The sequence below is a fragment of the Microtus pennsylvanicus genome, chromosome 11 (assembly GCF_037038515.1).
Source record: "Microtus pennsylvanicus isolate mMicPen1 chromosome 11, mMicPen1.hap1, whole genome shotgun sequence".
Classification (NCBI taxonomy): domain Eukaryota; kingdom Metazoa; phylum Chordata; class Mammalia; order Rodentia; family Cricetidae; genus Microtus; species Microtus pennsylvanicus.
Genome location: NC_134589.1, coordinates 46192131 through 46214222, shown reverse-complemented (window position 1 = coordinate 46214222; position 22092 = coordinate 46192131). Strand labels below are relative to the sequence as shown.

The 22092-nt window shown below is 50.2% G+C and overlaps 1 protein-coding gene across 3 annotated transcripts in view; it reads left to right on the top strand.

The window, feature by feature from the left end:
- Positions 1-22092, top strand: part of Rtn4rl1 (reticulon 4 receptor like 1) — a 76185-nt gene that overhangs the window by 14937 nt on the left and 39156 nt on the right. The window contains exon 1 of one of the 3 annotated variants that reach the window (XM_075991663.1): positions 5834-5927. The exons of the other annotated variants lie outside the window; for them this stretch is intronic. The gene's annotated coding sequence lies outside the window, so the exon portion shown is untranslated. Of the gene's footprint in view, positions 1-5833; positions 5928-22092 lie in introns of those variants that run through there. 3 annotated transcript variants of the gene reach the window in all.

Genomic DNA, 22092 nt, shown 5'->3' with positions numbered 1-22092 from the left:
TAAAAGCATTGGCTTGTCTTCCAGAGAATCTGGGTTTGGTCCCCAGCACCCACATGACAGCTCACAACTGCCTGTAACTCCAATTTTAGGGGAATATCCTTTCATGGCCTCTGTGAACACTGGGTATTCACACGGTGCACATATATACCCACAATCAAGACTCACACACATAAAACAAGATTAAATAAATCTTTTGCTTGTTTTTGGATTTTTTTCCAGACTGAGTTTCTCTTTGTAGCTCTGGCTGTCCTGGAACTTAGAGATACACCTCTCTCTGCCTCCAGAGTGCTGGGATTAAAGATGTACCCCACCACCACCCAGATGTTACCTTAATTCTCTCTGTCTCTCTCTCTCTCTTTGTTTTTTGAGACAGGGTTTCTCAGTGTAGCTTTGGAGCCTGTCCTGGAAGCTGGTCTTTTTTTTTTGGTTTTTCGAGACAGGGTTTCTCTGTGGTTTTGGAGCCTGTCCTGGAACTAGCTCTTGTAGACCAGGCTGGTCTCGAACTCACAGAGATTCGCCTGCCTCTGCCTCCCGAGTGCTGGGATTATGGAAGCTGGTCTTGAACTCACCGAGATCCATCTGTCTCTGCCTCTGCCTCTGCCTCCCAAATGCTAGGACTAAAGGTGTGCGCCACTACCACCTGGCTCATTCTTGAACTTGAATTTCTCCATTTATGAAATGGGGTTGTAATAGTACCTACTTTGTGGAGTTGGAAAGATTAAAGGCAACATCTCATACAAAACTTGGGGCACTTTGTTGTGACCTGACTCAGAACAGGCACTCAGTGAGCATTGCCATCCACGTGAGTAACTTCCTTCCCTGAAGAATTTCTGTGTTGTCTTCCTTCTACCCTCCCCTGACTGTCCTTTGAAGTTTAGTGGCCTGCCATGCAGAGCCGCTAAACGAGAGACTTGAGAGTAGCCAAGACTGGAGTCTCAGGGCTGGCATCCTAGGATGGAGGATGTACCTGTTTGGGAATGAGTTTTTTCATTCTGAGCTGAACTCTTTGCCCTGTCTTTCAGGGATGGGGAGAAGTAGTGGAAAGCATCCTTTAACTGTTTATCGGCTGGGGAACCGAAAGGTGGGGAGCCTTATCTACAAACTGCTGCCCTTGTCAGCCCTGACTTCCCAATGGCCTCTACTCTCGGAAAACAGGCCCATGATCAGAAAAGCAAACCCAGCCTCAACCTTAAGCCTTGGTCTTGTGGTGCAAAATGGACATAACTTCCTGCATGGTTCCCCTGGGCCTTGTGACTGGCCTGCGAGGCTTCCTCCCCTGAAGCGGATCCTCTGCAGATCTGGCTAAGCAGACAGGCGAAAGGGCAGTGGAATCAGACAGAATCAGGTCTGGGCTTGGCCACTTACCAGTGACCTAACCTTGACCAAATGCTTTTAATTCGCAGGGACTCAGTACTCAGAAGGTGTGATGTGGAGGCAGAGGACCAGGTTTGCAAAGCCAGGTTTGGCTACAGAACGAGTTCAAGGCCAACCAAGGCTACAGGACAGTCTCAAAGTGAAACAACCATGGGGCAAATGGCACCTGTCTGCCGGGGATTTGGGATTGGTGACCAAGTGGGTACAAAGTGTCTCCCTAATGAAGAGCAGGGCACCCTACAACCCTGCTGCTGTTCTCTGTCACCTCTGAATCCAACAGCCCTTCCGGCAGAGGCCCACTGTGTGTCCTCTGCTCGTCCCTCTCCAGCCATCTTCTTGTTCTTTGTTCCAGGGCCTGCCGCGCCCTGGATCCACCTTGCTACAGAATCTACAACAAAGAGGCCAGAGTCTGCCAGCCTCCAGGCAGGCAATGGTGTGTTTCAGGTCCCTTACAGGAGGCGTGGGGAGCCGGGGTCATCTTTGTGTGAGCTCGTGTCCCTGCCTTCTCAGCAGGTAGATACATTTCTGGCGGGGACAAGTGTGTCCTGGGAGCCCACTGTGCCCCTTGTGACCTCTCGGCAGCTCAGGTGGAGAGCTATCACCTCCCCAGCAAAGGAAGCTGGGATCCATTGACTTGTCTCTTGCTGTCCCCTTTGAAAAGAAGAGCCATCCTGTGGGAAGGCTGCTGAGCACAGAGGGTTTGTCCCAGAGAGCCCTGGGGACAGAAATGGCCATAGAGTCCAAAATGAGGGCACAGACCCCCTCCTGTGCCATCCCCTCTCTCTGCTGAGTTGAGATCTGTGCCTTCCCTATACCAGGCATGTGGACCCTTCCTGGCCACTGGCCCTGTGGGCCTCACTCACTGCCGGCCGGCCAACCTATCTGTCCCACTGGGAACTAACTGGCTGGGTGTTTTTACTAATAAGCTAACCGCATTACCATCTCAACAGAATTAACCAAAAAGAGAAAGCAGGCAAGAAAATAGTCCTTGAACAAATGCTGCTGTGGTGTCTACCAGGACCTAAGATCTGGTACTATCTGTTTTTTAATAATTGAGGGTAATAAATATGTATTTCTTTCTCCTCTCTACCCCCCATCCTCCGGAGCTTGTCAGCTCCCTGCGTTTCTCCTCTGATCAGACCAAGTCTTCCCCAAGCAAAAAAAAAAAAAAAAAAAAAAATCCTTTAAGCAAAAAGGATTAAAGCCTTGAAAGTAGGTCTGCCTGCGTGCTCTCCTCCCCTCCCCCAGGCTGGCATGGAGAGGCCCCTTAGGAAGCCAGGGACTGGGGCGAGAGGGGGTTGTGCATTGAGACAGCAGATTTTGGTGGAGCAGCTCAGTGGGGAAGGACCCCTGTAGTCTTCCTCCCTGTAACCCACCTAGCCTGTACTAACCTGGGAGTAGCTGCCCAGTGCAGCCCAGGTTTCCACTGGGGACTGAGGGCTAGCCTGAGAGCCAGCCCCCCCCCCATCTTAGCGCAACCTAAGGAGACTGCTTGGCCTCTGCTGCTGCTCTGCTTTGCACCCTGGTTCAGCATTTGGAAATCTGTGGGTCCTTAGAATAAGCCTCCAATTCTGTGTCCTTATCTGTGACTTGGAAAAATAAACAGAACCAACCTCACAGCGGATCAAACAAGGAGAAGACAGCCCAGTGTCTGGCACATGGTAAATGCAGAGTAAATGAAATAACTATTATTGTCTTAACGGAATCTTTTCAGCTTTCGAGGGCAGTCTGTCAGCTCCCACCCCACTCACCAGAGCTCCCAAGGCCCTGCCAGGCACCACCATTTTGCTTTGCTTCAGCTTCATTCCTAACAGCCCTCCAAAAGGAGGTTGAGGCCAGAGGTGTATTTAGGGCCCTGACTAAGACAAGTGGAAGCCTATCTCCTCATCCTCCTGGCCTAGTATTATTATTATATTTCATACAAGGTCTTACTATGCAGCCCTAAGAGGCCTGGAACTCACAGAACAGACCAGGCTGGCCTTGAACTTAGAGAGATCCATATGTGTCTGCCTTCTGTGGTGTGCTGGGCTTGAAGGCTGAACCACCACACCTTGTGCCCTGTGTAATTTTTTTTTCTACTTTTTTTCTCCCCCAACGCTGGCCTTGAACTCCTCGCCTTCACTCGGTCTCACGTCCCAAACACTGGATTTATTTCATATGTATGAGTGTTTTGCCTGCATGCATGCATGTGCACCATGTGTGTGCCTGGTGCCTGTGCAGGTCAGAATATGGCCTCAGATCCCCCTGGAACTGGGGTTATGATGGTTGTGAGCCACCATGCATTTGCTAGAAACCCCAATTGCTGAAATTATAGGTACAAATACACCCCACACCCTGTGACTCATGACCATTCTCCTGCCTCAGCCTGTCTAGTACTGAGATTACAGGCATGCACTACTACACCCAGTCCCATGCCACTTTCTGATGAAAACCCAGCATCCCTGGCTGTAGCTTTCAGGAGGCTGACAGAAGCCCAATCAAGAAAGGCCTGGGCCTGACCAGGAAGGTGGCACCAGGGCAGCAGTGGCTGCTGCTTGGCTCCTGTCTCCCTCCCGCCCGCAGCTGGCAGCTTGCAGTTCTGCTGATGCAGCAGCCATGGCCCAGGCGGCCTCTCCTCCCTCTGTGCTGGGCATAGGCACCCTGGGCAGGCTGCAGGTGGCCTGGAGCTGTGGCCCTGCACTCACTGAGGCCCAAAGACCCTGGTCTGCTCCAGTGCTCAGTGGTTGGCCAAATGGCCTCCGGGGCCCTGCTGCCCACCCCCCAGGCCTGCCCTGGCTACTCTGGGCCCCAGGCAGGAGAGAGAAGGCAAGGCTCGGCCTGAGGGCAGGAAAAGCAGGAGGGAGGTGGCTATTTATAGCTGGCTTTGCTTTTGTTCCTTTTCCAGCAATGCTTCTCTTTAAATAGGAGCAGGGCTGGAGGCTGCAGCTCTTCCCCAGCCGCCCGCAGTCAGTGTGCGCACGCGTGCGTGTGTGTGTGTGTGTGTGTGTGTGTGTGTGTGTGTGTGTGTGTGTTTTGTAGACACTGTATAAGGATATGGTAGGGATAGGCATGTCAGCGCATAGGTGTGTAGGTGTGCACAAGTATATGAAGGATGGGAGACAGAGGTGTGTGTGTGTGTGTGTGTGTGTGTGTGTGTGTGTGTGTGTGTATACCATTGCAGGGAAGGAGGTGGTTGAGGCTTTTTGTGTGTGAATGTCGAGTGCTGCCATATGTGCCTAAAGACATGGGATGGGGATGGGGAAGTTCTGATTATGAACTGGTTTTCTTGGCTTTTGGTTTAGAGGCAAGGACTGGATTAGAACTCCCAATTCTTCCTCTGCCTCCTGAGTATTAGGACTGGAAGCATGAATAAACCACTACACCAGGCATGAGGATATAAGTGGATACACGTCATAAGATTGTGCAGCCACTCCTTAGCATGCATACGTGTGGGCATGTGTGCAGATGAAGTCAAGGTTGGGCAAGAGTGTGCCTAATATGGTGCCCGCTGCCTTGTGGGGTGACCATCTATCCGCCCAGCAAGCTGTTGTCCATGGTGTCAGGAAGGGGAACTGTCAGGCTGCTCGACTGCACACCATGAGGCTTGAGCTGTGTCTTTCCTGTGCCAAGTGTTAACTAGATGCCTAGGACTTGGCATGGGAGAGAGAGCGAGGAGAGGGGTGTGTGTGTGTGTGTGTGTGTGTGTGTGTGTGTGTGTGTGTGTGTGAAGGGCCCCTGGGATCCATCTGAGTACACACCCAGCAGGTGTTTTTAGAGCACTCACAGAGCCCTGTGGGAACAAGAACACTCCCCTTTCCATTTCTCTGCTGCAAACCCGGCCTAGTGGGGCAGAGTGCACCAGGGCGAACTTGTCGTGCTCCTCCGAGTAGGAAAGTGCCAGAGAGACCTTGGTGACCAGATCCCTGGAGGTTTAGAAGCAGGTCCTAGTTCCCAGCATGTGCCTAGCCCGCAACTGTAAAAAGGGGAGGAGAACACCGTCCGTTGTTGTTAGGATCCTGGGAGAGCCTGCTTGTGAGGTATCTTGCGTCCCGAGCCAGCAGACGCAGGGACCAGGGACCAGGATGGGACTCCGGATTCTAGCTAGCGCCTGCTGCGGCTCCCTGCGATTAAGCAGTGCCACAACCCAGCTCTGTGAGCGTTGCTGGTGACGTGTGTGTGTGTGTGTGTGTGTGTGTGTGTGTGTGTGTGTGTGTGTTAGGGGTGCCACTTCGGGAGCGTCGCTTTGGGCCACCGGGCCTGGCATTGCCCTCGCCCCTTGGCCCGCCCGGCAGCTCCAGATCGATGCGACAGCCCTCTCCGTCCCTCCCCCAAAGGCCAAACAAAACATAGTAAATATTTAATCCGGGCCAGGGAGCCAAGGAGGACTCCCCGCCCCCTCCGTAGCCGTCTGGCTCCTCTGCCAGCCCCGGCCCCTCTCCGCGGTAATGAGGCCGGGAACGGCAGGGATCGATCGCGGCCTGGGGCGGGGTGGGGGTGGCATCGCTGTCCACCCTGAGCACCAGATCCGGGAGCCTACTCGACGCACCCACCCGCATCCCCCCTTTTCCAAGAAGGTCCGGGAGTGAGTCCCCCATTGGCGTACCCTTGCTAAGAGGCCAAGTGTGAGCAAGTTGTGGGGTCAGTAAAGGCAGTAGGAAGTCCCATCCCTGGCTGATACCTGAGCTTCTGCCCTAAAACCAGACCAGATCTTTAAGGCCTAATGGACATTAATGCCTGGGGCAATGGGTGAGGCAGGGGCCGGCAGGGAGACCCCTAGAGAGAGGCAAAGCCCCGTGGGTTTCCTGGTGTCTAGCAGCACTGCACTGACAGGTCCTCGCAGCCCCATTTACATAGTAATCACAGAACACCTACTGTGCGCTGGGCCACCAGCTGCCTGCCTGGTAACACACAAGTCGCAGACAGATTGCATTCTGAAGGAGATGCTGGAAAACTAAACCCAAAAGATGATTTCAGCTAGTGGTTGCATTTAGTGTAAATAAATAAATAAATAAAATGTAATGCGATACTGTGCTTGGCTGGGGAAGGAGCATTAGCTGAGGTGGTCAGGGTGACAGCGGGTTGGGGTGAAGTCATCTCCGACAAATTTTGTAGCGAGTGCAAAGGCCCAGAGGCAGAAAAGAGATCAGCCTGCTTCAGGATTGGGAAGAAGGGCCTGGGAGGTTGAATGTAGCAGGGGAGGGAGAAAGAGGCAGTGGCCGTCTCCGGATCAGCTGAGGGAGGAGCTTGGATCTCATTCTGAGTGCTGTGTGATGGCAGAGATTTTAAGCAAAGGAATGGCATGGTCTGATTTACCTGTTTAAAAGCTTCCACTGGCAGAAGAGTGGAGAAAGGAAGGCTGAAGGGAAGGGAAGGGAAAGGAAGGGAAGGGGAGGGGAGGGGAGGGCACAAGTTGGTGGGGGATGGTTTAGTGGTAGCCTCAGGAAGGTTGATGCCTGCCTCTGGAAGGGCCCAGCCAAAACCAGCTTGCTCTTGGTGCACAGTCCATGGGGGGGTCTGAGCAAGGACCACGACTGCCACGGCCACTGTCCTGTCTCCCTGACCCGAATCCTATGTTGGGCAGCCCAGGAAGCATTTTTTCCCCTTTCCAGAAGCATTAGAAAATGTTGACATGTTTTTTGAAACAATTTCAGATCTGATATCTCCGCCAGATTGGGTTTGTAACCAGCTTTATTGTTTAAGCCTGCTGGGATTTCATCAAAGGCGTCTGCTGTTTACTCAGAACCATTTCATTGGAGAAAACAGCAAACAGACCTGCATTTCTATCTGATTTCACTTTTCCCCTTCTCTCATGAATTTAAGTGCTTGTGAAAGGCCCTGCTGATAAGGCAGAGCAGCAAGGATCAAGCCCAAGGAGGGGCTGGGGTCTCAGCTAAGGCTTATTAACAGAACCAGAAAAGCTGGGGGTGGCTGGCAGTGCCCCTGGGGGCAGAGAGGCATTCCTGGCCTACTGCCAGTCTTCCCCCAAGGGGACACCGGGGAGAACCGCTGTTCCCTATACTCTGGCAAGATTTCCCAGTGTGTTCTGGTGTCTTTAACGGATTTCCATCTCAGAGACGGGCAACAATGACTAAACATCAGCTCCCCGTTTAGAGGCAGAGACCACCAGCCTCTAAACGGGGTTGGATGAGGCAGACCCCAGTTTTCCTGGGAAACAGCTGGGAGGTATGTGAGGCAAAAGGCAAGTGGGAGCCAGGTCACAGGAGTGCTGGAGAAATTGCCTGTCTGCTCCTCTGCCGGCTCTGGAACTCAGCCCCTCTTCCTGTGGCTGCCAGAGTCAGTGCAGCCTGGAGGCTCTCGGCACTGGCTGAGCACTGCCTCTGGCGCCTCAAGGAATCTATCCTACTGTTATCTCTACTGCCTCATAGGACCTAGACCTTCAAACAGGACCGTTGGCCTGCAGATGTTCTGTCCAGTGATGGAGATGCAGCTGTGTAGCCTATCAGAAGACGTCCTGAAAATGTCGGGTTAATGTGCCTCGTTCAGTTGCTTGAGCAGTAGCTAGCTAAATTCATGGGTTGCCTGGCATGCAGGCCGACTCTCGCCAGGTACACATTAGACCCACTTGTAAGGTCAATCGATGTGAACCAATTAGCAGAAGGATGAGGACTTGTCTTGAACTGTCTGTAGATCTAACAGCGAGCCTTCGGAGAGGGGCGATGGTGTACAGAGGGGTTCTTCAGTGCCAGGGACTGGGAGTACCATTGTGCTTTAATGCCTTCCCACAGGTGGGACCTCCAGCTCTCAGAGCCCCTCACCCACGTGAGCTTCAGGAGAGAGAGTGAGGATAGGTCAAAGTTCCTGTCCCCAAGAGCCAATTCTAGGTTCTCCCTGTTGGTCATGCACTTTTTGTCTGCTGCTTTTGAAATGAGAACTCAGCTGCTCTGGGCCATCAGGGGCTCTCTCCATCCCTGTAAGCTCGGAGTGGGGTTCCAGGCTCTCTTCAAAAACAGAAGAGTCACGTCACAAAAACAGAAGAGCAGTCTTGGGAATGCTGGCTGCTATCTGTCTGTCTGCCTGTCTATTGTCATCTATCTATCTATCTATCTATCTATCTATCTATCTATCATCTATCTATCTATCATCTATCTATCTATCTATCATCTATCTATCTATCTATCTATCATCTATCTATCTATCTATCATCTATCTATCTATCTATCTATCTATCTATCTAATTTCATTATTGTACATGTGCACGATAGGGGTGAGGTGTCTGCCATGTGGCACATGTAGAGGCGAGAGGGTAACTTTTTGGATGGTTCTCCTCTTTCACTCTTACTGGGATCCAGGGATCGAACTCAGTTTGTCAGGCTTGTGCAGCAAGTGCTTTTGGGTGCTGAGCCATCTTTGGGGGACCTACGTCATTTCTTTCATCATGGTTCATCTTCATTGTCAAGCTGATTCGTGGCGACACTTTGTGCTTTAACAAATAAAGCTTGCCTGGTGACCAGAGTGTGAAGCTAGCCAGCAGTTAGCCATAGAGGCCAGGCAGTGGTGGCACACACTGTTAATCCCAGTACCTGGGAGGCAGAGACAGGTAGATCTCTGTGAGTTCAAGGCCACCCTGGGCTTCACAAGACCGAGTCAGTCTAAGAGAGAATCAGAGTCAGGTGCTGGTGGCTCACACCTTTAATCCCAGGATCTGGGAGTCACATTGCCTTTAATCTAAGCACTATGGAGATGGAGACAGGAAGGGATATAGCAGGGCAGAGAGAGGAATAATAAGGCAGAGGGAGACAGGAGCTCAGGGCATGCAGTCTCAGGATTCCTAGAGACAGAATTGCCCATTTGGTCTGGGGATTCAGTAGAGGTAAGAACTAGGGGCTGGCTGCTCTGTTTCTCTCATCTTTTAGCCTTTATACCCCTACATCTAACTTGGGGTTTTTATTATGAAGACCATTTAGAAATCTCTCTATATTGACTATATCTGGAACCACTGGGGAGACATAACTATGGGGTTAAAGGGAAGATCCCCCCAGAATGAGCTAGGGTCCTAGTGAAGATGGGAAAAGATGGGAGCACCAACCAGCATTCATCTCTGTCTCTACTCCCTGGATGCCAATGTGATATGACCAGATGCATAGAATCTCCTTGCATGGCCCAAGGTTAGCACAATTAATAAAAACCCAGAGACAGAAATTTGGGTTCAACCTGAAGGTCAGAAAAGCAAAACAGCCAGCCACTGGCTCTTACCTCTACCTCAATCTAAAATGGTGACTCTGCCTTCAGGAGTCTCAGAATGACTGTCTGAGAACTGTTTTCTCCCATTTTATATTCCTCTCTAGGGCTGGAATTAAAAGCGTGCTCCAATACCACCCGGTTTCTATGGCAAACTAGTGTGACCACTGGGATTAAAGGTGTGTGCTACCACCGCCAGGTCTGTAAGGCTGACCAGTGGGGCTGTTTTACTCTCTGATCTCCAGGCAAGCTTTATTTATTAAAATACAAATGAAATATCACTACACAAGGTCCCTGAGCTGGGATTTGTTTGTGTTCCTTTGTTTTGTTTTTAGGCAGGATCTCTTGTAGCTCAGGCTTGCCTCCGTGGGCTGACCTTGAACTCCTAATCCTCCTACCTCTACCTCCCAAGGACTAGGATTCCAGGTGTGTACACCCTGTCTAGGAGCTGGAGTTTGAATCCAGCCCAGATGACTCTGGAGCTCGGTGTCTCTTTGTTGACCTCATTGTCCTCAGTCTTCTGGGAGGTTAGGTAGGGTCAGGAACTCCAGATGGGAGTTGAAGGGACAAACTACCAAGATGGCCAGGAAGGTAGAATGGGCCCCTGGGTGTTCTGAGGTCAAGCCACAGGTGTTTAAGCTATTTGCCCCCTGAATGGCCCGGTGACCTCTGCCAGAGAGTTTCGGGTAGTGTTATTACATTCTTACAAAACTGGTTTTTGTCTATTTGGGAGGCTGAGGCAGGAGGATCACTTACACTGTGGGAACTGAGGCCAGCCAGACAAGACATCAATTCTCTTCTTAATGACCCCCACTCTACTCCTGAGGTATCCTATCTCTGCTTCAACCCCCCAAACCCTTTTCTCATTACCATAAAACGAGGACTCCACCTTCCAACTCAGGCTATCACTTTCCTCTGGGCATCCTGCCTGTGCCTACTACCTGCAAATTCTGCTGGAGCCCACAGTACTCAGTCCCAGCTCCCTCTGCTGCTATGCCAGAGCCTGGGGACTAGACCCAGGTCATAGACTGAGGGATGCTGAGGTATCCTTGCCCATAGGGAGGGTCCAATGTAAACGTCTCAAGGAATGGGCGGGCTTAAAGGAGTGTGGAGGTGGGTGGGAGTGTGTGTGTGTCTTCCTGTGTATGTGTATGTGTGCTTCCTTGTGCTTTGTTTTCCTTTGTTTTGAGACAGAGTTTCTCTCTCTAGCCCTGGCAGTTCTAGAACTTGTTCTGTAGACCAGGCTGGCCTCAGACTCAGAGATTCACTTGCCTCTGCCTCCCAAATGCTGAGATTAAAGGTGTGCACCATGACCAGCTGCTATGTATGTGTGCATATGTGTATGAGTCTGTGTATGTGTGTATTATTTGTGTATGTATGAGACAGAGTCTGTGTGTGAATCTGTGTGTGTATGTTTTCATGTACGTGTATATGTACGTGTGTGTGAATGTACATGTACATGCATGTATATGTTTTTCTTTCACCTCAGCGGAGTTGACTCCAGATTTTGTATCCTTTTCTTCTTACAGGATCGACTGTCAAATCCTTGACCTTTGAGGGTGGGTTTGATTTTTTTTTTTTTGAAAAGGCCAAAAGTAATTTGACGCTATGTTGTGAATATAGGAAATGAGGATTTCAGAATGTGGGCTGCTTGTATTGTTGGGGTTTTAAAAACTGCCTGGACTCAAAATGTAAGGGACCCCTAAAGAGTTGGGCCTTGTTTTCTCCCACAGAAGCTCCGTCCCTTTGAACAGGGACTTGGTTCTCAGTGACCGCTCTGACAGGAGGGCAGCGGAAGGAAAGTGAGGCCTTATTGAGCCACTGCTATGTGCCAGGCTCTTTACATACATTATGGCAGCTGACTGAGGTCATTTTTGGAGTAAGGCCCATCTATTAAAAAATTCTTAAATAATTCATTGTCTTTCTTACTCCCCACTGTAACCCTATTAGAACAAGCTCTTAGCCCACTTAACAGGTGAAAAAATTAAGACTTAAAGGAAGGAAATGACTTCCCAAGGTCATAGAGTTTTTCCAGGCCCAGGATGTGAACCCAGGTCTGATTGGCTCCCAAAATGAAGACAATTCATTTATTCATTCATTGATTCATGGAGACAGTCTTGTTATGTAACCCAAACTGGCCTCAAACCCTCTGTCTCCTTAGTGCCAGGATTATACTGCCATACCCAATTTAATTTCCTTATGTGTAATTTTTGTATGTTTACCCTATTCATCCCAACCTTCAACACGCAACTGTGGTTTCATTATGTCACAGTGACGTCATCAGGCTTCATTCATGTAAGGGAAGTGAAAGCAGGTCCCAAGGAGGGAAATGCTGACTGTGTGCAGCAAGCAGTAGCCACCATCAGCAGGCTTCGGGGGAGGTGTGGGTGACAATGGCAAAGAATGAAGTATGGTGTTTATTAGGTACTGGCAAAGGCCTAGGAGTTCCAGATGCCAAGCTGTGATAAGTGGGAACTGCCTGTCTCAGCTCTTGTCCAGTTCCAAGAGCTGAGCAGGCTCCCAGTTCGGGGCTTTGAAGCAACTGGATGTACAGACCAGCCCTGGGAGCTCTCTCAGCCCCTGGCAAGGCAGGGCTCTCTCTGGATCATAATGGCAATAATAGTACCAGATGAAGCCTGTGCTGATGGAGCATGTGTGATAAGCCAGGCATTGATTGCCTCATTAAACTTTGATCTCTCTCCTTGCTCTTAGCCCACAACTTGAGGATGCTGGACTGTTAGCCCTAGCAGGGTCCCCAGTCCACAAGTTGTCTCTCTAAATCCAGAAACTGACACTCTTCCTTTGCTGGGATGTCACATGCCAGGAGGGAACTGGGTATGCAAGGACCCTAGGGGTCGGGGACTTGTCAGGGAGAGGCAGCTCCAAGAGGATTTTCTCAGCTCCGATCACAGCTGGAGCCCTCTCAGATACAGCGGGTCCTCACCCTCGCACCAGCGAGCAGAGATTCGAATAGGAAAGTGTGAGGAACATGCTCATAGTATCAACACCTGGCAACCGCCTAAACGCCCACTGGCGGGCGGTGGGGGGGGGGGGGGGGACTGGTAAGAAACACAGCACCGTGAGCCGTGAGCGTTGGGATTCTGCGATCCAGGGAATGGGTGGTTCTGCACTGCTGTGGGCTGCGTGCCAAGATGTATTGCTGAGTGAAGAAGCGGTGCTAATACACTGTGATAACATTTGGATTTTAAAAAAGAAAGATTTGCTTGTATGTGATAGACGTTTTCTGGAAAGGCACAAAAGGAGCTGTTAGCAGTGGGATGCCTCTGAAGAAAGATCCTGGGGACTGGAGGTCCGAGAGAGGAAAGGGGAGCTTCTTTTCACTCTATACCCTTTGTGTCCAAAAAAAAAATTTTTTTTACTATGTGAATGCATTATTTTTTTTCTATTAAAAAGAAAGTAGTGGGGGATTTAAAGGGAAAAAAGTCTCCAGGCTTTATCTGTCCACTTTCTCATCCCTCTCTCCAGCCAGGTTGTGCTAGCCTGACTTTCAGGCCATTTCCCGGTTTCTCTCCCTCTGCCTTAGCCTAGGCCCTCCCCTCCCGGAGGCATCCAGTACTACCCCTAACAGGTACTTAAAACCTACCTTTTTTGCCCTGAAACACAAATAACTCCAATCTGCAGAGACGAGCTTCATTGCACTCCCAGAGCAGACAGAAATCGGCTGGCACAAGGATGTTCCATAAATGTTTGCAGAGCCAATTGAATCTGTGACTCGGTTGGGTACACTGAGCAAGGGACTAATTGGCCAAGGTCAGGCATCCAAAGCCCACATTTTGGAGCTCTCGGAACTTACAGAGGAGCTTTCTTCCCAGATGCAGTCTGGCCCCTTACTCCAGTGTGGCTCATGCCACAAGGAGGGAGCTGTCTGTACAGGGAAGGGGAATGGGGTCTCAGGGCACAGCATGTCTCCTGGAGACACAGCTCAGAGCAGCCGCACGGGCAAGCAGGACAGAGTGGCAGTGTGACAGATCGAAGGACCCAGCTTTGGAAGCACTGTGGCTCAGAAGAGGATCTGAAGCCAGGTGAAGAGGCAGACACTGTAACCCCAGCACTGGGGAGGTCGTGTGGCAGGGAGACAGCAGAGTCTGCGGCTAGCCTGGCCTACAGAGCGAGCCGTAATGTCTATCCCTGATTCTTCCTCTTCCTTTCTCTCCTTCCTTTGGTTCTGAACATTAGATGGTTTGATTTTTATCACAAGAACTTGTAAACAGACACGCAGAATTCGAGACTAAATACAGCAGTGACTTACATGTTGTTGGAAGGCTGAGGCAGGAGAACTGTCATGAGTTCAAAGCCAGACTACAGTTTCAGAGAAGCCTGGGCTTTGAGAAGGGAGTGGCGAGTAGGGTCTCTTGGGGTAAGAGCAGTTGCCCAGGACCCAGGATCAGTTCCCAGCACTCACATGGCAGCTCATAACCACCTATAACTCCAGCTCTGGGGATCTTATGCTGCCTTCTGGCCTCTAAGGGTACCAGGTACACACATGATGCATGTATATGCAGCCATTCCTATGACCACATCTTCAAGGTGGGGGGACGACAACAGTGGAGAGATGGCTCAGTGATTAAGAACACTTTTTTTGTTTTGTTTTTTGTTTGTTTGTTTTTCGAGACAGGGTTTCTCTGTAGCTTTGGAGCCTGTTCTGGAACTAGCTCTTGTAAACCAGGTTGGCCTCAAATTCACAGAGATCCACCTACCTCTGCCTCCCAAGTACTGGGATTAAATGCATGCACCACCATCACCTGGCTGAACACTTTTATTTTTATAAATTAATACATTTTTATTTATTTTGAGACAGAAGCTTTCTACATAGCCCTGGCTGTCGCGAAACACACTGTATATAGATCAGGCTGAACTCACAGAGATCTGCCTGCCTCCATCTCCCAGCAAGTGATGGGATTAAAGGTGTGCACCACCACCGCTGGCACTTGCTGTTCTTATAGAGGGACCTAGGGTCAGTTCCCATAACCACATGGTGACTCATAGCCATCTATCTATAGCATCAGTTCCAGGGCAACTGACTCCCTCATCTGACCTCTGAGTACAGCAGGCATGCACTTCATGAGCAGACATACATGCAGGTCAAACACATACATGAAAGGTGAATCTAAATAATAACAATAAAAAACAACTGGGCATGGTGGTGTGTGACTTTAATCCCAGCATTTAGGAGGCAGATGTAAGTTGATGTCTATGAGTTCCAGGTCAACTAGGGCTACATAGTGAGACCTTATCTCAAAAAGGAAGGAAGCAAGGAAAGGAGGGAGGAAAGCAGGGAGGGAGGGAGGGAGGAAGGAAGGAAGGAAGGAAGGAAGGAAGGAAGGAAGGAAGGAAGAGAAAAGAGTGGGGGGCAGAAAATAGTTAGCCTGGAGGAAGGAGCATTCATGGCCCATGACCACCCTGTCCTTTTTAAAATGAACCCATTCCAGGGTTCTCTGGTCTTAGCTGGTATGCAATGCTGCCTCACTCCTTTCTGGAATCTTTGAGGCATCCACTTGGCTTGGGCTCTGGTCTCTTCCTGCCTGCTCACTCGACTCGCCGAAGAGACTTCTTGTCCCAGTAAGGGTTATTATGATGAGGAAGCATTTGCTCGCAAGCAGAGTGAGTCAGAAAGTTTGATATGTCTTCCTCTCAAAAAAGCATCTATAATTTTGACCACATTAATAGAAGTGTCCAAATCTAGGGCGGGAAGGGATCTGGTGCCTGTGGAGCGCCGACTGACTCATCTCTGTCGTGGTCACCGTCCACCATTGGCGTCCGAATCCACCCCCTTCCGTGCCCGTCCCCCAACCGTGGCTGCGGCCCCTGCTTGCAGCATGGCAGTCCACTCATGATTGGTGTTTGGACTCCTTCCCCCGTCTCCAGTCTCCCCGCCACAGTTGTGGTGTTAAGAAAGATGGTCTGCCCGGAGCACTCTGATGTCTTAGTCTTTCAGTGGCTTCTCTGGGCTCTTAGAATCCACCCTCCCCCCACCCCTTATGTTTCTTTTCTTTAGCATTGTGTGTTTGGTGTGTGTACACATGGGCACACACACCATGGCACCCCTGCAGAGTTCAGAAGACAGCGTGTGGGAGTCAGTTTTGTCCTTCTGCCATTAGGTCCTGGGGCTGAAACTCAGGCGTGAGGCTTGGCAGCGAGTGCCTTTACCCACTGACACACCCCTGCTCCTCCTGACTGTGGCCTCAACACCTTTAATCACAGCACAGGGAGCGGGAGCAGGGATCAGGAACAGGCGAATCTCTGTTTGAGGCTAGCCTGGTCTACAAAGCAAGTTCCAGGAGATCCAGGGCTGTTTACACCAGAAACCCTGTCTCAAAAATCTAAAAAAATAAAAAAATTCATAAGCCAAAATTAACCAGACCCAAAGACTTCTATGCAGTGAGAAGTGTTTTTGATTTTGTTTTTTGGGGGCAAATACTCTCGAGTTCTGGCCCAGCCTGGTCTACATAGCAAACTTCAGGCCAGCCGAGGCTACATGGTAAGACCCTGTCTCAAGAACAACAAAAAGTTCATCACAGCAGGCACAGTGGCTGGAGCAGACGTGAGGGCACCTGTCCCTAACCACAAGCAAGAAGCAGAGCTTGAACTGGGAATCACGGTATAGCGGCAGACTTTTGAAACCTCAAAGCTGGTCCTACCTCCTAAGCTTCCACCAGGCAGGTCTACCAACTGGGAACCAGGCATTCAAGTGCCACATAACTGTAGGAGCAAGTGCTCTTAACCCTGACCTCCAGACTCACTTCACACCACATTCCCTCCTGGCTTCCTGCTTTGCACATGGGTTGGTCTCCCTGCCCAGGGTCCCCAACGTGAAGGGGATGGTGTCTGGAAGGCTGCCTTGGTCTTTGTCTCCCCGCTAGGTAATTTTCTGCCTTGAGGTGGCCCTGAACCCTCCAGACTAGGTCAGAACCCCAGTTATATGATGACAGCGTCCCACTTCCACTCATTCAGCAAATATTTAATGACAGCAGCAGGGTGCCAGGTACACTCTGGTGCCGAAACTTTATTGTTGAGCAAGCCCGCTGCCTTAAGGGAGATGATGAAGCATTGTGGAGCGGCCTGAATTAGGTCTTAATTACCTCTGGTCAGAGATGCTGGGGGGATTCGACACGGAAAGAATACACGTGTGCACGCCTGGACATACATCTGCATTCTCACATCTGGGGGGATTTTACACGGAAAGAACCCATGTGTGCAAGTCTGGAAACGCACATCTGCATTCTGAGTGCCCACACTGTCTGACCTTGAAAATTATACAGTTTCGGGGGTGGAGAGATGGCTCTGTAGTTAAGGGCATTTGTTGTTGGGTTTTTGTTGTTGTTGTTTGTTTTGGTTTTTCCAGGCAGGGCTTCTCTGTGAAGCTTTGGAGCCTGTCCTGGAACTCTGTAGACCAGGCTGGTCTCGAAATCACAGAGATCTGCCTGCCTCTGCCTCTGAGTGCTGGGATTAAAGGTGTGTGCCACCACCATTCTTGAGGGCCTAGGCTCTGCCCAGCAATGGTGGCTCACACCTTTAATCCCTAGCACTTGGGAAGCAGAGGCAGATAGATCTTTGAGAGTTCAAGGCCAGCCTGGTCTACGCATAAAATGAGCTCCAGGCAGGCCAGGGCTACACAGTGAGATTCTGTCTCAAAACAAAACACTATACACATGACAACACAAGATATATCCTAGGCTGGCCAGGAACTCAAGATCTTCTCAGGAAGCTGTCTGTCACTGTCCCAGTTTGCTGTTCTGAATTCTCCCAGGAAGAGCCTCTCCTGAGTCAGAGTTGTGAGCCTGAAGTCACTGGCTCCTGCTGGACCCTGCACCAGCCTCTGAGGCCTGGGAGTGTGGAAGCATTACAGCTGCAAACCCACTCTTCAGGGACTTCCATAGCGCCTCTGCTTCTGCCTCTTGAGTGCTGGGATTAAAGGCTGTGCCACCACCACCCAGCTTTTCCTTTTCCTTTTTTCTTCCTTCTTTCTTTCCTTCCTTCCTTTCTTCCTTCCTTTTTTTCTTTTCTTTTCTTTTTTTTCTTGGGGGGGGGGTAGTTTTTCAAGACAGGGTTTCTCTGTAGCCCTGGCTGTCCTGGAACTCACTTTGTGGACCAGGCTTGGTCTCAAACTCACAGAGATCCATCTACCTCTGTCTCCTGAGTGCTGGGATTAAAGGTTTTCTCAACCTTACTTTTCCACTCCCTGTCACCCAGCACGGCTCTCTTCTCGCGTGGCAGCCCCTCAGACACAACACTGACTTTGCCTAACGCTAGAAAGCTGAGGCGAAGTGACTTCCTCAAGGTCACAGTGGTGGCAGGATGGAGGCCAGCTTTGTCCAGCAGAGCCTGAGTCTAGGGTCAGCCTGCCAGAGCCTGGTGATGCCATTTGTCAGCTGTGGGATTCTAGTAGTTTTCCCACGGCTGCTGTAAATTACCACAAACTCAGTGGTTTAAAACCACAGAGATTTATTCTTTCACAGCTCTGGAGGCCAGAATGTGAAATCAAGATGTCTTCAGGGCTGTGCCCCCTCTGGAGGTGCTGGGGACAATCTGTTCTAGCCTTTTCCAGCGCCGGTGACTGTTCACATTTTCTGAGGCTGCATCAGTCCAGTCTCCTTCATGTGGTTCTTCTTTGTCTTTAACAGGGACGTTTGCCATTAAATTTAGGACCCATCTGGGTAATCCAGGATAATCTTTTATCAAGGTCCCTAACTTAATTATATCTGCATAGACCCTTTTCCTGAATAATGTCTCATTCATAGATTCCGGGGATTTGGGCGTGGATGTATCTTTGGAGCAGCCCTTTCCAGACCTGCCCACGGACCTCCATCCGGACAGTTGTCTTCTTATCTGTAAATTCATAACTGGGTGTGGTGGCATAAACCTGTAATCCCAAAATTTGAGGACCAGGAATTCAAGGTCATCCTCAACTACAATCCAAGTTTAAAGCCAGCCTGTGCTGCATGACACCCTGTCTTAAAAAAATAAAAATGAGACAGCTTAGTGGGTAAGGGAGCTTGCTGTCAAACCCGAGGACGCAAGTTCGATCCCTGGAGCCGCGTGGTAGGAGAGAACCAGCTCCTGAAAGTTGTTCTCTGACCTCTGCCTGAGAGCTTTGGCATGCTCCCCATAAGGAAATATAAAGTGAAGCAACAAAAAGTGGGTGATAGTGGTATTTGTGGGGGGGTGCATGTGTGTGCGATGTGTGGTATGTTTGTGTGTGTGTGTGTATGTTTGTGTGTGTGTGTGTATGTGTGTGTGTGTGTGTGTGTATGTGTGTGTGTATGTGTGTGTGTATGTGTGTGTGTGTGTATGTGTGTGTGTATGTGTGTGTGTATGTGTGTGTATGTGTGTGTGTGTGTGTATGTGTGTGTGTATGTGTGTGTATGTGTGTGTGTGTGTGTGGTGTTTATGTGTGTGTGTGTGTGTGTGGTGTTTATGTGTGTGTGTGTGTGTGTGTGGTGTTTATGTGTGTGTGTGTGTGTGTGTGTGTGTGGTGTTTATGTGTGTGTGTATGTGTGTGTGTATGTGTGTGTGTATGTATGTGTGTATGTGTGTGTGTATGTGTGTGTGTGTGTGTGTGTGGTGTTTATGTGTGTGTGTGTGTGTGTGTGTGTGGTGTTTATGTGTGTGTGTGTGTGTGTGTGGTGTTTATGTGTGTGTGTGTGTGTGTGTGTGGTGTTTATGTGTATATATGCTCATGCTCTGTCATATTCCTCTGCCCATATTGCCTTGAGACAGGGTCTCTCCCTGAACAGAAGTTTCATATTTCAGTGAGGCTGGCCGGCCTGTGAGCTCTCAGGATCCACCTGTCTCCACCCCTGTGATGTGGCACATGGAGCCACATCAGGTTTTCTGTGTGGGTGCTGGGGATTCGAACTCAGACCCTTATGCTTGCACATCAACCACTGAGCCATATCTGCAGCCCCGAGTGCTCGTGTGTAATGTTGTCATGGGGATTGATACAAAATGATCCCTTTGAGTACACATCGCAACGAGCACTTAGTAAATGTCCAATAAATGTTGCTTATTATCACACACGGTCTCACTGTGGCCATCTAGGTGACTTTTTCTTCCTAGGTGGGCCCGGTTCCCATTACCTAGTAATGGTGGAGACAAGAAGGGGTGGTTGGTTTCTTTGTGCACAGACAAAGTTGTCAAGTTTCTAGTCAAGGGACCTCCTGCCTGCTCCTCAGTTGGGGATATCCTATTATCCTGTCAGGCCTGGAGTCCCTCAGCCTGAGGGGCAGCACAGCCTGAGGAGGTCTCCTGCCAATCACCTCCTCTCTCACCCTGACTGCAGGGGCCTGGCCTGGGAACTCTATGATTTACAGCGGCGAAATGTAAATTGCAGAGACTCCTGGCCTCCTGTGCAGCCAGGATCCCACCAGCATCTCATTCTCCTTACCTGGGGCTCCTCCTGGTCTCATTTGGTGCGTTCTGGTGGCGGAGCGCCTCCTCAGCGACCACGACACCGCCTGGCTTCCTACATCTATCACACGGGCGCTGTGACAATGTAATTTTTATCTCTGGTTGTTTATTTCTCAGATGGAACTACTTGTAAATTCCAAGAAGAAAATATATCCCTGTGTGTGACAGAACCAGCCCAGGGCGATTAATCTGGGCTTTTAAGCTGGGAGCGAAAACCAGGTTTATGCTGCTCCGTGCATAAGTGTCCCGTAATCAGACACAGTCATTAATTGTCCTCTGATGGAGCCGTGGCCCCAGAAGGGACTGGGATCAGTGGGATTTGATCTAGATGGATGGGAGCAGGGTCTTCATTTCCCATCTGCCAGGTGGTTAACAGGCCCTTGGGACCAAGTGGGAGGCACTTGGCTTCTGGCCAACAGGTACAAGAGGTGGAGGAAGAGACCCATATAATTTTTAAGGCTAAGTTGACAGTGGGTGTGAGAAGAAGGAGGGTACCAGTGGCTCTGGAGTAGACACACGGATGAATCAGGGCCCGGATGGTGCAAACTCCAACTGGCTCAGTCCAACAGACTCAGGTTCAAATCCAGGTCCCACCACTTACCCCAAACCTTCAGTGAAGGGCAAAGAGTTTTGAACTGGAAAAGAGTAAAGAGTGAGTTGGCCCGGAGGCCTCTGGGAGAATTGAGAAGCAAGTCTGATAAGCACATGTTGCCCGTAGTGGGTGTTCAGCGTGCGTCTACTCCTGGGGGAGCGTGCAGGGGGAGCGTGCAGGGGGAGCGTGCAGGGGGAGCGTGCAGGGGGAGCGTGCAGGCCATGGAAGGTGAAAGCAGCAGAAGCCGTAGGATTCTGGAGTTGGAGGGAATGCGGATGCCTCCTAATGAAAAACCCAGTGGCGGTTTGGGGAATTGAGGGGACTTGGAAGCTGGGAGGGTACCTGTCCTGCCGTCAGCGGTTGTCTGTCTGCACATCATGTTGCTGCAGTAGCAAGACCAGGACCTGGGATCCTACGAGCCCAGGTGGTCAGTTTCAGAAATCCATAGTTCCCTGGAGCCAATCAAGGTGTATACATTAGGCAAATACTGAACCAACTGAGGTGTATACAGTAGGCAAATACTGAACCAATTGAGGTGTATATAGTAGGCAAAAATACTGAACCAATTGAGGTGTATATAGTAGGCAAAAATACTGAACCAATTGAGGTGTATATAGTAGGCAAAAATACTGAACCAACTGAGGTGTATACAGTAAGCAAATACTGAGCCAATTGAGGTGTATACAGTAGGCAAATTCTGAAAAGCTGGAAGAGATCAGGAAGGAGTCAGGGGCCAGCCTGGGCTACATCTCCTGGTGACTCTCAATGCTTTGGAAGGGAGGCATAAGGATCAGGGGATTAAGGTCACCCTTGGCTACATGGCAAGTTTACAGTCATCCCAAGCTACAAGAGATCCTGTCTCAAAAAACCAAAATAAGCTAGGTATGGTGGCACAGGCCTTTAATCCCAGGACTTGGGAGACAGAGGCAGGCAGATTTTGTGAGTTCGAGGCCAGCCTGGTCTCCACAGCAAGTTCCGGGTTAGCCAGAGTTAACAGTCCCCTAGAAAAACGGCCACTGTTGTGTGTGTAGGTGCACTGTCGGAATGACGACCTTCAGGCTCTCAGAAGGCTTCCCCACCCAAAAGCAACTTCTGTCAGGGATAGGGAGCTACTGCCTGTGCCCTCTTACCTCGGCCCGATTACATGATCTGGGATTTCCTTGGCTACAGGGTCACAGGACGATGCTTATTCTAGGCCAGTTCTTGCTCTTCTGTCCAGGAAAAACACTCACAAGTGCCATCACGGAATGGCAGAGTGTGGCCTCTTTCTACTCGGCCAAGTAATTTCCAAATTTTTGCATTTTGGCCAGATCAAGATTTGTGAAGCCTAAAAATGGTGTGTGTGTGTGTGAGAGAGAGAGAGAGAGAGAGAGAGAGAGAGAGAGAGAGAGAGAGAAGAGAGAGAGAAGAGAGAGAGAGGGGGGGGTGCTTTTATGAAAAGTCTAAGCCAGGCAGTGGTGATGCACACCTTTAATCCCAGTACTCAGGAGGCAGAGGCAGGTGGATCTCTGAGTTTGGGG